The following is a 17,066-nucleotide window of genomic DNA, read 5'->3' on the forward strand; positions in this document are numbered from 1 at the left end:
TCAGGATGCGAAGAGTTTCAACATGTAAAACAAAAAATGCTTTTAAAACAAATTGCCTACCCTACTTTTAAAGGGTTAGTTCGACCAAAAATGAAAATTCTGTCATTAATTACTCACCCTCATGCCGTTTCACACCCCTAAGACCTTCATTAATCTTCAGAACACAAATTAATATATTTTAGTTGAAATCCGATGGCTCCGTGAGGCCTCCATAGGGAGCAATGGACACTTCCTCTCTCAAGATCCATAAAGGTACTAAAAACATATTTAAATCGGTTCATGTAAGTACAGTGGTTCAATATTAATATTATAAATTGACGAGAATATTTTTGGAGCGCCAAACAAACAAAATAACGACTTATTTAGTGATGGCCGATTTCAAAACACTGCTTCAGAAAGCATCGGATCATAAATGAATCAGTGTATCGAATCATGATTCAGATCGTGTGTCAAACTGGCAACGGCTGAAATCACGTGACTTTGGCGCTCTGTCTGAACAGCAGATTCGATACACTGATTCATCTGTGCTCCGAAGCTTCCTGAAGCAGTTTTTTGAAATCGGCCATCACTAAATAAGTCATTATTTAGTTTTTTTGGCGCTCCAAAAATATTCTCGTCGCTTTATAATATTAATATTGAACCACTGTGCTCACATAAACCGATTTAAATATGTTTTTAGTAACTTTATGGATCTTGAGAGAGGAAGTGTCCATTGCTCCCCTATGGAGGCTTCACGGAGCTATCGGATTTCAACTAAAATATCTTAATTTGTGTTCCAAAGATTAACGAAGGTCTTACGGGTGTGGAACGGCATGAGGTTAAGTAATAAATTACAGAATTTTCATTTTTGGGTGAACTAACCCTTTAAGCTTATTTGATTCTATGTATAAACAAAATTTTCCACCAGCCTACGACAAGGCTGCAAAGCAGCATTTTGATTAAATTGCAGAATAAAACAGCAGATTAATTGAATTGCATCAAAATCAGACTGACAGACTTCAATCCTTAAAGGATTAGTTCACTTTCAAATTAAAATTAGCCCAAGCTTTACTCACCCTCAAGCCACCCTAGGTGTATATGACTTTCTTTTTTCTGATGAACACAATCTGAGAAATATTAATAAATATCCTCATGCATCCAAGCTTTATAATGGCAGTAAACGTTACCAAATGAGTATGAGCTAAAGAAAGTGTCTCCATCCACATCCATCCATCATTACCATAATCCACACAGCTCCAGGGGGTTAATAAAGGCCTTCTGAAGGAAAGTGATGCATTTGTGTAAAGAAAAAATATCCATATTTAACAAGTTATGAAGTAAAATAGCTAGCTTCCAGACCACCTTCCGTATTCTACTTAGGAAGAAAGCCTAAAACTCTAGCAGTTCAAAAAGCTAGATATTTTACTTCATAACTTGTTAAATATGTTTTTTTTTTTTTTTTTTACACAAATGCATTGTTTAGCTTCAAAAGGCCTTTATTAAAAAGCTCAAATGCATCAGGATATTTATTATTATTTATCTGATTGTGTTCATCAGAAAGAAGTCGTATACACCTAGGATGGCTTGAGGGCGAGTAAATCTTGGGGTCATTTTCATTTGAAAATGAACTAATCCTTTAAGACATAAATGATTGACATTTAAACTCATTTACATTTTAAAAGAAAGAACATTATGTGAATAAATGTCTTGTCTTTAAGACCTCTGTGTGCCGTGTTATAGCTGTAATCAATCATCATAAATGCAATTTCCTTTGTTTTGCAACATTTATTAAATTCAAATACAGTTTAAGAATGTTATTAGCCCCTAGTGTAGACTTTACGTTCTGGTTCAAGTAAGAAATTACGAACGGCTGGTGCAACCCTACCCTTGAGAGCTTCCATCCTTAAATGCTGATAATACACAACCAGGGTGTTCAGAATTACTTGAAAACTACAGGCAGGTGTGCTGGAGCAGGGTTGGCATGTAACTCTGTGGGAATTTAGTTCTTTAAGAGCAGGATTGACTACCAGTGATCTATTGATTACTTGTAAGTGTTCTTGCTGTTGGTATCCTCTTGAGTGCAAAATGACACAACTATCTCTCCTATATAGTATGCCAAATTAGGTAAGTTTATCTCAAATCATGGTACCTTGAAAATTTTAAAATAAAATATCAAACATGAATGGCAACGTATTTCTGGGATATTTGCATTTGTATGTTATTTTGGTGGTGGGGGGAGCATCTAATATTGCCCACCAACCATTGCATTATGGAAGATGAGGGATTTGCAGTGATGCAGATGTGACCACAATAAAGTGGTCACATTACTGTGGTATAAAGATGCAGATGATCGTATGTCCAAATGCCGGCATACTGGCTTGCATACTTACTTGTCGTTGAAGTGAGAGAACTTGGTTTTAGCTTTATTTTTTATTTTTTAATGCAGCATGATACACCTAAAGCATGATACTTTTCCATCTGTATGATCTTAAATGAGATTTACAGTATCACAGAACATTTTTCTGTTTCATTTGGGAGAATGTCTGAAAAATCAGCCTTAATATGATAAACATTTAAACCATTATCCTTCTGTATCCTTACATGAACATATACTTGACATTATTTGTCATTATGTGGAATACAGGTTTAATTATTAGAAGTATTGGTGCCATCTTAAATGTTCTAGATTGGAACTTTACAATTAAAAACAGACCAGGACAAGAATTCCTTGGTTTAAAAAATATGGCCTTATATCAGAGAATATCTGGTTAGGACTTAATGACTTTTAATGTGGTTTGTATGGCTTACTGTGATATTAAATTGTCTGTATAATCAGTGTGATTGTGCTAAAATGTTTTGAAACTATAAAATATATATGATTGCAAAAATTTCACATTATATTTGAATAATCTTGGAGAAATACATTTAAAAAACTCTATTAAAATGTGGACCAACTATACCAGTATCCAGACTTTTCTTCTGTTTTGCATTTAGTCACATGCGTGCTTAACTGTGCACACATAAATGCTTGTGAAAAACCAAAGTTTCAGATCAATGTTTGCCAGCATGGTCTAATGATGATTCAATCTGATCACTCTGCTCACAATACATATCGTTTCAAAGCAGCTTTACAGAAAAATGCATGTTTCTACATTATAATTTAGAGTAATCTGTTATCAGAGGTGACAAAGTAATGTCTATATGTTAAAAATGTACAGTTCTAAGATAATACAAATCATGCAGATTGCTAATGTCATATATTCATTTTGGCAGAAACAATGATCTCATTAAAGCAATTATTACAAGTTGTGATCATAATGATTACAATATATAGAAAATTTGGCAGTTGTCGTGTACGTATGTTAATTCAGATTTGGCGTCATCTGAAGTCCTTGCAGGGATTGGCGCCATCTAGCTAAATTTGGTGAAGAGCCGATAAATTGTCTAGAATGATTTTGAAAAAAGTAGATTTTTTAAATTAAAACCATGGTATGCATTCAAATTTACCTTATTATTATAAATAAGTTTCAGCTGTTGGAGGCGCTAGAGGGTTTTAGAAAGAGACTCCAAATTTGCTATGGTAAATGTCTAAACTCTTTTATCTGTGTGCCAAATTTCATAACTTTTCTTTATACTTCTCTTTGGGCTGGTATAGACATGTCCTTAATAAAATGTGCATTTGCATAAAGTTTTGAAGAATGTAATAGAGTTTGTTTAGTTTAGGGTTCGTGGATTAGATTCTAGTCTAGATTTCTAGTCCTAGATTAAATGAGTATTTGAGCTGTTTTAACTGAAAGCAGCTTGCACTGATATATCTTAAAATATGTCAGTGCCATTGTTTTGTCTCAATATGCACACGAGTGATGCACACGTAATGTTTTTTTTTTCTTGTGAACGTTTATAAAAAGGATTTAAATGCTTTAATTGAACTAAAGCCTAATCCTGGCTTAGACTTAGCCCTGTCTGTGAAACTGGGCCTACAAGTTTTTGGTGCTGCATTTTCAGCTAACTGCAGCTTATTTATGGAGACAGCAGTGCATCCAGTCAGCCATTCATGCATTACAGTAATTAAGTTTTAGTGTAGGTTGTGTCTAATAAAACATTTTAATGCCAAAAGAGGCTTTGCTCTGGCACAAGCTGTTAGTAAATCTGGCCCTAAGTCTTTTTGTTTAAATCTTGTTTTCTTGATTTACAGCGAGTACCATGTTTTACCATGACTAATATTGATCTATTTTAGTGCAGTGTGCATCAAGTGTATAGTAGCCACTGAGCGAACGCACAGAGTAGCATTATAGAGTCTGGGAACGTGACGTCAGCAACGCATCGCATTCTGGGACTTTAGGTCACAACTTTGAACACACAAATGTATCTAATATGATAAGCAGCGCTGCTTTACTAACGGCTCTGGCTTTACCCTACGTGCACATGACCGGAAGAAGCGGAAGCAGTGACTGTGGCATAATAATAAAAGATCCGCTGCTGTCGAGCTGCGTGTTGCACTCGTCTCTCATTAATAATCGCTCCAGCGGCCTCGTTCAGCTCTCACAGCATTCGGTCCTGCTCTGCTTCATACTACAGTAACGTTAATAATCTCTCCATAAACATAATTTCTGCTAGCCTGGATGCCAGCCGAACTTAGCCCCGCCCACAACATTTTGAGGTCGGGGAGTTCGGTCTGGGCTCGATCCGTAGAGGAGTAATTATGCCCGAACAGAAAATGTTCGGAACAATCACATTTGTCAGGGCGATGATTGACAGATTATCACCAGAAACGTAATCAGCCACGTCATCAAAGAGCGCTTGGGTTGAATTAGTTTACAACAATGATGGCTTTTGTTGAAGAACTGAGATGTCGCGTCCGTTATAGAAGATATTGACAGCGCATGTGTATACTTATTCTTTTTACAACACCGGCAAAGATTGTTTACGCTCATCTTCTACTAGATCCAGCATGTGTGCAGTTGAGTTCTGTTGACAACTATGCGTCGCTCAACATACATCACTTACTCTGTAGCTCTGATTGGTTGTAGGTCTATCCAATCGAGGTCTTTCCTGGATCGGTTGAAATACGCCCCCATAATCAAAGCCCAATGGAGCAGTATCAGACTCATATTCGAACTAGAATTGAGTATGACCACGTCAGGCTAAATTTCTGCCTGAGTCCTGTCCCAATTCTTTTCCACTGGCTGTAGACGTGAAGACAATACATCCCATGATTCCATGAAATCAAGGTGTCGTCAAGCTTTGCCTTTGTTTTGAATTAGCGCTCTTTAGAGGCGAAAGTTTACATATTGTGGCTTTAACAGATCAAATATTCACATATCCCTGTGATCTCCCAGATGAAGGTTAGTTTTAAAGTAACCAACAGTATAATGTTTGCAAATGACTCATAATTGTATCCTAATTTAGTTACTTGGTGTTTGGTAATAAAGGGCCTACTTTGCATCAGCAACACTGACTCAATGACAAACAAGTCATTCATAAGAAGACAACTGACGGCACCTGTATTCATAGCAACTAGTTTTTAACTAATTAATCATTTGATTGTTAATCATAAATATAGGGGGTTGCTGCTCGGTATAATTGTTTTCAAGAACATTATGTAAATTGGTATACTATTTAGCCTAGGCTACCAAAATGAACACCAAAACTTAACATGAACTGTTTAAAATGATAGCAATTCATGCTAAAAATTGATGGAAAGCTGGCAGCCTGCACGTTTCTTGACCACCTTCTTCCATATGGATCAATTTTCTGTTCTGATCGCAACAAGTCTCTGCAAATTATAGAGTAGGCACCAATCAGAGGCCGCAATTTTATGATGTCATCTTACAGTAAGTATTTTACAGTATTTTAAAAATACAAAACACTAAAGTATTTTGATACATACTTTAAAAAAAATTGGATAAAGCCATTTTCATCAACCCTATCAAATACAAACTAGATAAAAAAGTTTGAGGACAAACTTTAAGTTGGCTTGAAAAAGCATAGCCAGAAAGTTTGAAGAAGTTTTAAAAGTTTGAAGTTTGAAAGTTTAAGTTTTATTAGATAGATAGATAGATTGGTAATTGTCACAGATGGATACTATGGAGTTTTTATAGAGTTATTAGCATGTTCTTAGCCCACTTTAGCACTTAGCTAATCACTATTAGCATGTAGCTATTCACTGCTAGCATGTTGAAGTCCAGATTGCTAGCATGAGTCAAAAGAGCCAACCGCCATGTCTCTACGATGTACTGATGCAGAGATATAGATTTTGCAAAACGGTTGCTAGGGTACTCTGTTTGGTTGCTAGGGAGTGGCTTGGCAGCTACCAGCGATGATACTCCAAAGGCTGCTTGACAATATAAACCAACCCCCATGTCTGGAAGATGTTCTGATGCAGAGATACAGATTTTGCAAAATGGTTACTAGGGTACTGTTTGGTTGCTAGGGAGTGACTTGGCAGCTACCAGTGATGATACTCCAAAGGCTGCTTGACAATATAAACCAACCCCCATGTCTGTACGATGTTCTGATGCAGAGATATAGATTTTGCAAATTGGTTGCTAGGGCACTCTGTTTGGTTGCTATGGTGTTGCTATGCAGTTGCTAGGGTACTCGGGGGTGGTTGCTAAGGTGTTGCTATGCGGTTGCTAGGGTGTTGCTATGCGGTTGCTATGGTACTCGGGGTGGTTGCTAGGGTGTTGCTATGCGGTTGCTATGGTACTCGGGGTGGTTGCTAAGGTGTTGCTATGGTACTCGGGTGGTTGCTAGGGTGTTGCTATGCGGTTGCTAGGGTACTCGGGGTGGTTGCTAAGGTGTTGCTAGGGTACTCAGGGTTGTTGCTAAGGTGTTGCTATGCGGTTGCTAGGGTACTCGGGGTGGTTGCTAGGGTGTTGCTATGCGGTTGCTATGGTACTCGGGGTGGTTGCTAAGGTGTTGCTATGCGGTTACTAGGGTACTCGGGTGGTTGCTAGGGTGTTGCTATGCGGTTGCTAGGGTACTCGGGGTGGTTGTTAGGGTGTTGCTAGGGTACTCGGGGTGGTTGCTAAGGTGTTGCTAGGGTACTCGGGGTGGTTGCTAAGGTGTTGCTATGCTGTTGCTAGGGTACTCGGGGTGGTTGCTAGGGTGTTGCTATGCGGTTGCTAGGGTACTCGGGGTGGTTGCTAGGGTGTTGCTATGCGGTTGCTAGGGTACTCGGGGTGGTTGCCATGGTGTTGCTATGTGGTTGCTATTGTATCCAGGCTGGTTGCTAGGATGATGCCAGGGTGATTTGTGTGGTTGCTATGCAGTTGCCATGGTGTTCTGGGTGGTTGCTAGGTTGGTTTGGGTGGTTGCTATGAGAGTTGATCATAGATAGATAGATAGATAGAGAGATAGATGAGAAGTGATAGATGAGAAGAGAGATAGATGAGAAGTGATAGATGAGAAGTGATAGATGAGAAGAAAGATAGATTGATAGATAGATGAGAAGGGATAGATAGATAGATAGATAGATAGATAGATAGATAGATAGATAGATTAGAAATAGAAATAGATAGATAGATAGATATATTTAGTTTGATAGATAGATAGATAGATAGATTAGAAAGAGAAATAGATAGATATATAGATAGATAGATAGAGAGATAGATGAGAAGTGATAGATGAGAAGAGAGATAGATGAGAAGTGATAGATGAGAAGAGAGATAGATGAGAAGAAAGATAGATGAGAAGTGATAGATAGATAGATGAAAAGTGATAGATGAGAAGAAAGATAGATTGATAGATAGATGAGAAGGGATAGATAGATAGATAGATAGATAGATAGATAGATAGATAGATAGATAGATAGATAGATTTAGTTTGATAGATAGATAGAGATAGATAGATTAAAAAGAGAAATAGATAGATAGATAGATAGATAGATAGATAGATAGATTTAGTTTGATAGATAGATTTAGTTTGATAGATAGATAGATAGATAGATAGATAGATAGATAGATAGATAGATAGATAGATAGATGGATTGATTAGAAAGAGAAATAGATAGATAGATAGACAGATTAGAAAGAGAAATAGATAGATAGATAGATAGATAGATAGATAGATAGATAGATAGATAGATAGATAGATTAGAAAGAGAAATAGATAGATAGATAGATTAAAAAGAGATAGATAGATAGATAGATAGATAGATAGATAGATTAGAAAGAGAAATAGATAGATAGATAGATAGATTAGAAAGAGAAATAGATAGATAGATAGATAGATAGATAGATATTAGATAGAATGGAAATTTGAATGAGTCTCAATGGATTAGAAATAGTACATAGAATGGCATCTAATAGAGTCTGATGGGCCTCTCCAACTGTCAAAATTTGAATTTTGACAGTTGGAGTTTGAATAGTCTTGGCTCATTTGAACATTCCGTCAATGAAAGTCAATGGGATTTTTCCAAGTTTTAATCAGCTTTTTTAGGAAAACCGTAAGTCTGATCAGTCTGAAAAGATATAGCACACTAAGTCAGAATAGTCTGAAGGTCTAGTCCGAGTTTGGTGGTTGTAGCTTGAACAGTCTAGGAGGAGATGCATTTAGAAATTTAGTCTAAGAAGAATAATAATAACTAGATAAAAAAGTTTGAGGACAAACTTTAAGTTGGCTTGAAAAAGCATAGCCAGAAAGTTTGAAGAAGTTTTAAAAGTTTGAAGTTTGAAAGTTTAAGTTTTATTAGATAGATAGATAGATTGGTAATTGTCACAGATGGATACTATGGAGTTTTTATAGAGTTATTAGCATGTTCTTAGCCCACTCTAGCACTTAGCTAATCACTATTAGCATGTAGCTATTCACTGCTAGCATGTTGAAGTCCAGATTGCTAGCATGAGTCAAAAGAGCCAACCGCCATGTCTCTACGATGTACTGATGCAGAGATATAGATTTTGCAAAACGGTTGCTAGGGTACTCTGTTTGGTTGCTAGGGAGTGGCTTGGCAGCTACCAGTGATGATACTCCAAAGGCTGCTTGACAATATAAACCAACCCCCATGTCTGGAAGATGTTCTGATGCAGAGATACAGATTTTGCAAAATGGTTACTAGGGTACTGTTTGGTTGCTAGGGAGTGACTTGGCAGCTACCAGTGATGATACTCCAAAGGCTGCTTGACAATATAAACCAATCCCCATGTCTGTACGATGTTCTGATGCAGAGACATAGATTTTGCAAATTGGTTGCTAGGGCACTCTGTTTGGTTGCTATGGTGTTGCTATGCAGTTGCTAGGGTACTCGGGGTGGTTGCTAAGGTGTTGCTATGCGGTTGCTAGGGTGTTGCTATGCGGTTGCTAGGGTACTCGGGGGTGTTGCTAGGGTGTTGCTATGCGGTTGCTATGGTACTCGGGGTGGTTGCTAAGGTGTTGCTATGCGGTTGCTATGGTACTCGGGTGGTTGCTAGGGTGTTGCTATGCGGTTGCTAGGGTACTCGGGGTGGTTGCTAAGGTGTTGCTAGGGTACTCGGGGTGGTTGCTAAGGTGTTGCTATGCGGTTGCTAGGGTACTCGGGGTGGTTGCTAGGGTACTCTGGTGGTTGCTAGGGTGTTGCTATGCGGTTGTTAGGGTACTCGGGGTGGTTGTTAGGGTGTTGCTAGGGTACTCGGGGTGGTTGCTAAGGTGTTGCTAGGGTACTCGGGGTGGTTGCTAAGGTGTTGCTATGCTGTTGCTAGGGTACTCGGGGTGGTTGCTAGGGTGTTGCTATGCGGTTGCTAGGGTACTCGGGGTGGTTGCTAGGGTGTTGCTATGCGGTTGCTAGGGTACTCGGGGTGGTTGCCATGGTGTTGCTATGTGGTTGCTATTGTATCCAGGCTGGTTGCTAGGATGATGCCAGGGTGATTTGTGTGGTTGCTATGCAGTTGCCATGGTGTTCTGGGTGGTTGCTAGGTTGGTTTGGGTGGTTGCTATGAGAGTTGATCATAGATAGATAGATAGATAGATAGATAGATAGATAGATAGGTAGATAGATAGGTAGATAGATAGATAGAGAGATAGATAGAGAGATAGATGAGAAGTGATAGATGAGAAGAGAGATAGATGAGAAGTGATAGATGAGAAGAAAGATAGATAGATAGATAGATAGATAGATAGATAGATAGATAGATAGATAGATAGATAGATAGATTAGAAAGAGAAATAGATAGATAGATAGATAGATAGATAGATTTAGTTTGATAGATAGATAGATAGATAGATAGATAGATAGATAGATAGATAGATTAGAAAGAGAAATAGATAGATAGATAGATAGATAGATAGAGAGAGAGATAGATAGAGAGATAGATAGAGAGATAGATGAGAAGTGATAGATGAGAAGAGAGATAGATGAGAAGTGATAGATGAGAAGAGAGATAGATGAGAAGAGAGATAGATGAGAAGTGATAGATGAGAAGAAAGATAGATTGATAGATAGATGAGAAGGGATAGATAGATAGATAGATAGATAGATAGATAGATTTAGTTTGATAGATAGATAGAGATAGATAGATTAAAAAGAGAAATAGATAGATAGATAGATAGATTTAGTTTGATAGATAGATAGATAGATAGATAGATAGATAGATAGATAGATAGATAGATAGATGGATAGATAGATGGATAGATTAGAAAGAGAAATAGATAGATAGATAGACAGATTAGAAAGAGAAATAGATAGATAGATAGATAGATAGATAGATAGATAGATTAGAAAGAGAAATAGATAGATAGATAGATAGATAGATAGATAGATAGATAGATAGATAGATAGATAGATAGATTAGAAAGAGAAATAGATAGATAGATAGATAGATAGATAGATAGATAGATAGATAGATAGATAGATAGATAGATAGATTAGAAAGAGAAATAGATAGAATGGAAATTTGAATGAGTCTCAATGGATTAGAAATAGTACATAGAATGGCATCTAATAGAGTCTGATGGGCCTCTCCAACTGTCAAAATTTGAATTTTGACAGTTGGAGTTTGAATAGTCTTGGCTCATTTGAACATTCCGTCAATGAAAGTCAATGGGATTTTTCCAAGTTTTAGTCAGCTTTTTTAGGAAAACCGTAAGTCTGATCAGTCTGAAAAGATATAGCACACTAAGTCAGAATAGTCTGAAGGTCTAGTCTGAGTTTGGTGGTTGTAGCTTGAACAGTCTAGGAGGAGATGCATTTAGAAATTTAGTCTAAGAAGAATAATAATAATAATAAGCTTAAGTAGTAGATCAGTAAGTTGGCTTTTTCAAGCCAACTTAATAATAAGCTTAAGTAGTAGATCAGTAAGTTGGCTTTTTCAAGCCAACTTAATTACAAAATACTATTTTGTATTTGAAATACGTATTTGAAATACATGTATCATAAATACTGCCCATCCCTGGCCACGACTACTCAGAGGCATGAAGGCATGCCTTGTGCAATGTCGTCCAATGTTTTAGATAGATAAGCTACTGGACGATAAAGCATGCCATGTTCCTGGGCCAGTATCCCCAACACAAGGCCCCCACTCTCATGCACATACAGGTGAAAAGGTTTTTGTATTAATTGCTTGACGCAGGGTTTTGTTATACAAAGCAGTCCAGTATCCATGCCCTGTATGGTTTATAAGTCCCAGAAAATTCTACATTTGCTTGATTGTGGCTGGTTTAGTAAATCTCTTTACCAGCTCCACTCTGCCTGGAGAGATTCTCTTTTGACTTTCAGAGATAATGTGTCCCAGATAAGATACTTATGGTTTTACCCACTGCAGTTTTTGTCTTGATGCTTTGAACCCTTCCTCTGCCAGCACATTGCGGACAATAATGGAGGCTTGTTCACAGTCTTGTGCTAACATAGCTGAGATGAGTAGGTCTTCTGCATACTGTAGCAAGCACGTAGTTGGTGGTAGGTTGATGATGCTAAGGGTTTTGTGTACGACTGCAGAGAACACAGAGGCCGAATCAACGTAGCCCTGAGGAAGATGTGTCCAGGAATATGAATGTGTCCATCCTTGAGATGGTTCTACACCTTCATTTGAGTCCAGCCGTGTTTGATTATACTGATTGGACTTGATTAGGAAAGCCACACACCTGTCTATATAAGACCTTACAGCTCGCAGTGCATGTCAGAGCAAATGAGAATCATGAGGTCAAAGGAACTGCCTGAAGAGCTCGGAGACAAAATTGTGGCAAGGCACAAATCTGGCCAAGGTTACAAAAAAAATTCTGCTGCACTTAAGGTTCCTAAGAGCACAGTGGCCTCCATAATCCTTAAGTGGAAAACGTTTGGGACGACCAGAACCCTTCCTAGAGCTGGCCGTCCGGCCAAACTGAGCTATCAGGGGAGAAGAGCCTTGGTGAGAGAGGTAAAGAAGAACCCAAAGATCACTGTGGTTGAGCTCCAGAGATGCAGTCGGGAGATGGGAGAAAGTTATAGAAAGTCAACCATCACTGCAGCCCACCAGTCGGGATCAGAGTGGCCCGACGGAAGCCTCTCCTCAGTGCAAGACACATGAAAGCCTGCATGGAGTTTGCCAAGATGGTGAGAAATAAGATTCTCTGGTCTGATGAGCAATGTTCCCTCTAATTTTTTGCTCTCGCTGAGCAAAACTTTTCTCTGTTGAGTGCACATTTTGGCCACCTGAGAAAAAACATATTTTATATCAGACCTGTACAATGAACGTAAACACACACACACACACACACACACACACACACACACACACACACACACACACACACACACACACACACACACACACACACACACACACACACACACACACACACACAAATGGTTTTATCATGCAACTGTACCATTTAACTTCAATGTGCCATTTCTATTTTATTTGACCCTTGATGTAACTTAGTGATTTATTAAATAATATGTTTGAAAACAAGCAGTTCAGTCACTAAATTAAGCACATTTTAGGTTACTTGAGATTTTTTTCACATTGCTGTATTAACTGTACCAGTCTTTACCAAGAAATTCTATTAAAAAATAATTTCTGTCCTCCTGCAGGACAGTTCAATTCTTTATAATAATATAATAAGAGCAGTTACAATGATGGTTTGGGACAACCATAATGTGTTTTTGTACAGTCAATTTTTAGCAACAGACAGTGTTAAACCATCAAAATTACATGTTTATTGCTTATGAATTTCCCTGATTTTATATACCAGGAGGTTAAGATTTTTTGTGGCAAGGAGCCCTAAACAATCCCCTTGTGAGATCAATTTTTTATTAGGCTTGTATTATAATATAATAAAATATACTATAATATTTAAGGATTTAAACTGATATACAGTATTATATCAGTTTAAATGCTTCCATTTGTTTTAATATATTATAATGTGAAAACTGAAGCATTTAAACTGATAGCTAAATATTTTTAAGAAAAGTGAACATTAACTCGTTTATAGTTATCTAAACATCCCTGAAACCCACACCACCACCACCACACACAAAAATCTATTTAAACTGAGGTATATCACTTATGTATTTTGAGTTTGCAAGCTACACCTGTGGTGGGAGTGTAGGCCTAATTGTAAATGTCTCAGAGTTTTGTTAGCATTCTGTGCCCATCATCCGTTATTTACTGCGGTCAAGCCAGCCGCCACCCAGAAATGAGCGGTCAATCTAGCCGCCCCTATATTTCGCGGTCCGCGCATACACTTGGTATTACGGTAAGACTGTCTGTGAACCGATCTGAACGTGATTTCACATTCATTCATTTATTCAGTCAGTCAGTCAGTCAGTCAATAAAAATAACTAAAAAAAAATTGTTTTGCTCATATTTTCAGAAATTCATAAAAAATAAAATCCTAGTCTCCACAGACTAATTTCACCTCAGCTGGAGAGGACACATTCTCACAGTGTCAACTGCACCGTTTCAAGACATTCTGATGTTGCATTCCAAAATAAGAGCCCCTCAAAACTCATGTTTCTGCTGTTTTGCTCATATTTTCAGAAATTCATAAAAAATAAAATCCTAGTTTCCACAGACTAATTTCACCTCAACTGGAGAGGACACATTCTCACAGTGTCAACTGCACCGTTTCAAGACATTCTGATGTTGCATTCCAAAATAAGAGCCCCTCAAAACTCATGTTTCTGCAGTTTTGCTCATACTTTTAGAAATTCATAAAAAATAAAATCCTAGTTTCCACAGACTAATTTCACCTCAGATGGACAGTTCACCTTGTCACAGTGTCAACTGCACCGTTTCAAAACATTCTGATGTTGCATTCCAAAATAAGAGCCCCTCAAAACTCATGTTTCTGCTGTTTTGCTCATATTTTCATATTTTCAGAAATTCATAAAAAATTAAATCCTAGTTTCCACAGACCAATTTCAACTCAGCTGGAGAGGACAGCTTCTCACAGTGTCAACTGCGCCGTTTCAAGACATTCTGATGTTGCATTCCAAAATAAGAGCCCCCCAAAACTCATGTTTCTGCTGTTTTGCTCATATTTTCAGAAATTCATAAAAAATAAAATCCTAGTTTCCACAGACTAATTTCACCTCAGCTGGAGAGGACACATTCTGATAGTGTCAACTGCACCGTTTCAAGACATTCTGATGTTGCATTCCAAAATAAGAGCCCCCCAAAACTCATGTTTCTGCTGTTTTGCTCATATTTTCAGAAATTCATAAAAAATAAAATCCTAGTTTCCACAGACTAATTTCACCTCAGCTGGAGAGGACACATTCTCATAGTGTCAACTGCACCGTTTCAAGACATTCTGATGTTGCATTCCAAAATAAGAGCCCCCCAAAACTCATGTTTCTGCTGTTTTGCTCATATTTTCAGAAATTCATAAAAAATAAAATCCTAGTTTCCACAGACTAATTTCACCTCAGCTGGAGAGGACACATTCTCATAGTGTCAACTGCACCGTTTCAAGACATTCTGATGTTGCATTCCAAAATAAGAGCCCCCCAAACTTCATATCTATGCGCTGTTTTGACTATACGTTCAGAAAATCATAAAAATAAAAGTCCTAGTTTCCACAAAACAAATTCACCTAAGATGGAGAATACACCTTCTCATAGTGTCACCTGCATCGTTTCAGGACATTCTGATGTTGTGTCCCAAAATAAAAGCCCCCCAAACTTCATATCTATGTGCTGTTTTGTCTATACATTCAGAAAATCATAAAAATAAAATTCCTAGTTTCCACAAACCAAATTCACCTCAGGTGGACAGTACACCTTGTCACGGTGTCAACTACACAGTTTCAGGACATTCTGATGTGGCATTCCAAAATAAGAGCCCCCCAAAACTCATGTTTCTGCTGTTTTGCTCATATTTTCATATTTTCAGAAATTCATAAAAAATAAAATCCTAGTTTCCACAGACCAATTTCATCTCAGCTGGAGAGGACACCTTCTCACAGTGTCAACTGCACCGTTTCAAGACATTCTGATGTTGCACTCCAAAATAAGAGCCCCTCAAAACTCATGTTTCTGCTGTTTTGCTCATATTTTCATATTTTCAGAAATTCATAAAAAATAAAATCCTAGTTTCCACAGACCAATTTCAACTCAGCTGGAGAGGACACCTTCTCACAGTGTCAACTGCACCGTTTCAAGACATTCTGATGTTGCATTCCAAAATAAGAGCCCCTCAAACCTCATGTTTCTGCTGTTTTGCTCATATTTTCAGAAATTCATAAAAAATAAAATCCTAGTTTCCACAGACTAATTTCACCTCAGGTGGAGAGGACACATTCTCACAGTGTCAACTGCACCTTTTCAGGACATTCTGATGTTGTATTCCAAAATAAGAGCCCCCCAAACTTCGTATCTATGCACTGTTTTGTCTATACATTCAGAAAATCATAAAAATAAAAGTCTTAGTTTTCACAGACCAATTTCACCTCAGCTGGAGAGTACACCTTCTCACAGTTTCAGCTACACTGTTTCAGGACATTCTGATGTTGTATTCCAAAATAGGAGCCCCCCAAAACTCATGTTTCGGCTGTTTTGTCTATACATTCAGAAAATCATAAAAATAAAAGTTCTAGTTTCCACAAATCAATTGCACCTCAGCTGGAGAGAACACCTTCTCACAGTTTCAGCTGCACTGTTTCAGGACATTCTGATGTTGTATTCCAAAATAGGAGCCCCCCAAAATCTCATATATACACTTTGTCTATAGGATTTTATTTTTTATGAATTTCTGAAAATATGAGCAAAACAGCAGAAACATGAGTTTTGGGGGGCTCTTATTTTGGAATGCAACATCAGAATGTCTTGAAACGGTGCAGTTGACACTGTGAGAAGGTGTCCTCTCCAGCTGAGGTGAAATTGGTCTGTGAAAACTAGGATTTAATTTTTTATGAATTTCTGAAAATATGAGCAAAACTGCAGAAACATGAGTTTTGGGGGGGCTCTTATTTTGGAATGCAACATCAGAATGTCTTGAAACGGTGCAGTTGACACTGTGAGAAGGTGTCCTCTCCAGCTGAGGTGAAATTGGTCTGTGGAAACTAGGATTTTATTTTTTATGAATTTCTGAAAATATGAGCAAAACCGCAGAAACATGAGGTTTGAGGGGCTCTTATTTTGGAATGCAACATCGGAATGCCTTGAAACGGTGCAGTTGACACTGTGAGAATGTGTCCTCTCCAGCTGAGGTGAAATTAGTCTGTGGAAACTAGGATTTTATTTTTTATGAATTTCTGAAAATATGAACAAAACAGCACAAACATGAGTTTTGGGGGGGCTCTTATTTTGGAATCCAACATCAGAATATCCTGCTGAAACGGTGCCGTTAACACTGTGATAAGGTGTCCTCTCCACACGAGGTAAAATAGTTCTGTGAAATGTATTCAGTTTCACAATGTATGGACAAAACAGCGTATGAGTATTGGAGGGCTTTCATTTTGGAATTCAGCAGCATACAATGTCAGGCTTTGAGGTTTACTATCATTTTCAGGTGAAATTGAGCTGTGAAATATTTTTTTTTTAGTTATTTTTATTGACTGACTGACTGACTGACTGAATAAATGAATGAATGTGAAATCACGTTCAGATCGGTTCACAGACAGTCTTACCGTAATACCAAGTGTATGCGCGGACCGCGAAATATAGGGGCGGCTAGATTGACCGCTCA

Source organism: Chanodichthys erythropterus, chromosome 4 (genome assembly GCF_024489055.1).
Source record: "Chanodichthys erythropterus isolate Z2021 chromosome 4, ASM2448905v1, whole genome shotgun sequence".
Classification (NCBI taxonomy): Eukaryota; Metazoa; Chordata; class Actinopteri; order Cypriniformes; family Xenocyprididae; genus Chanodichthys; species Chanodichthys erythropterus.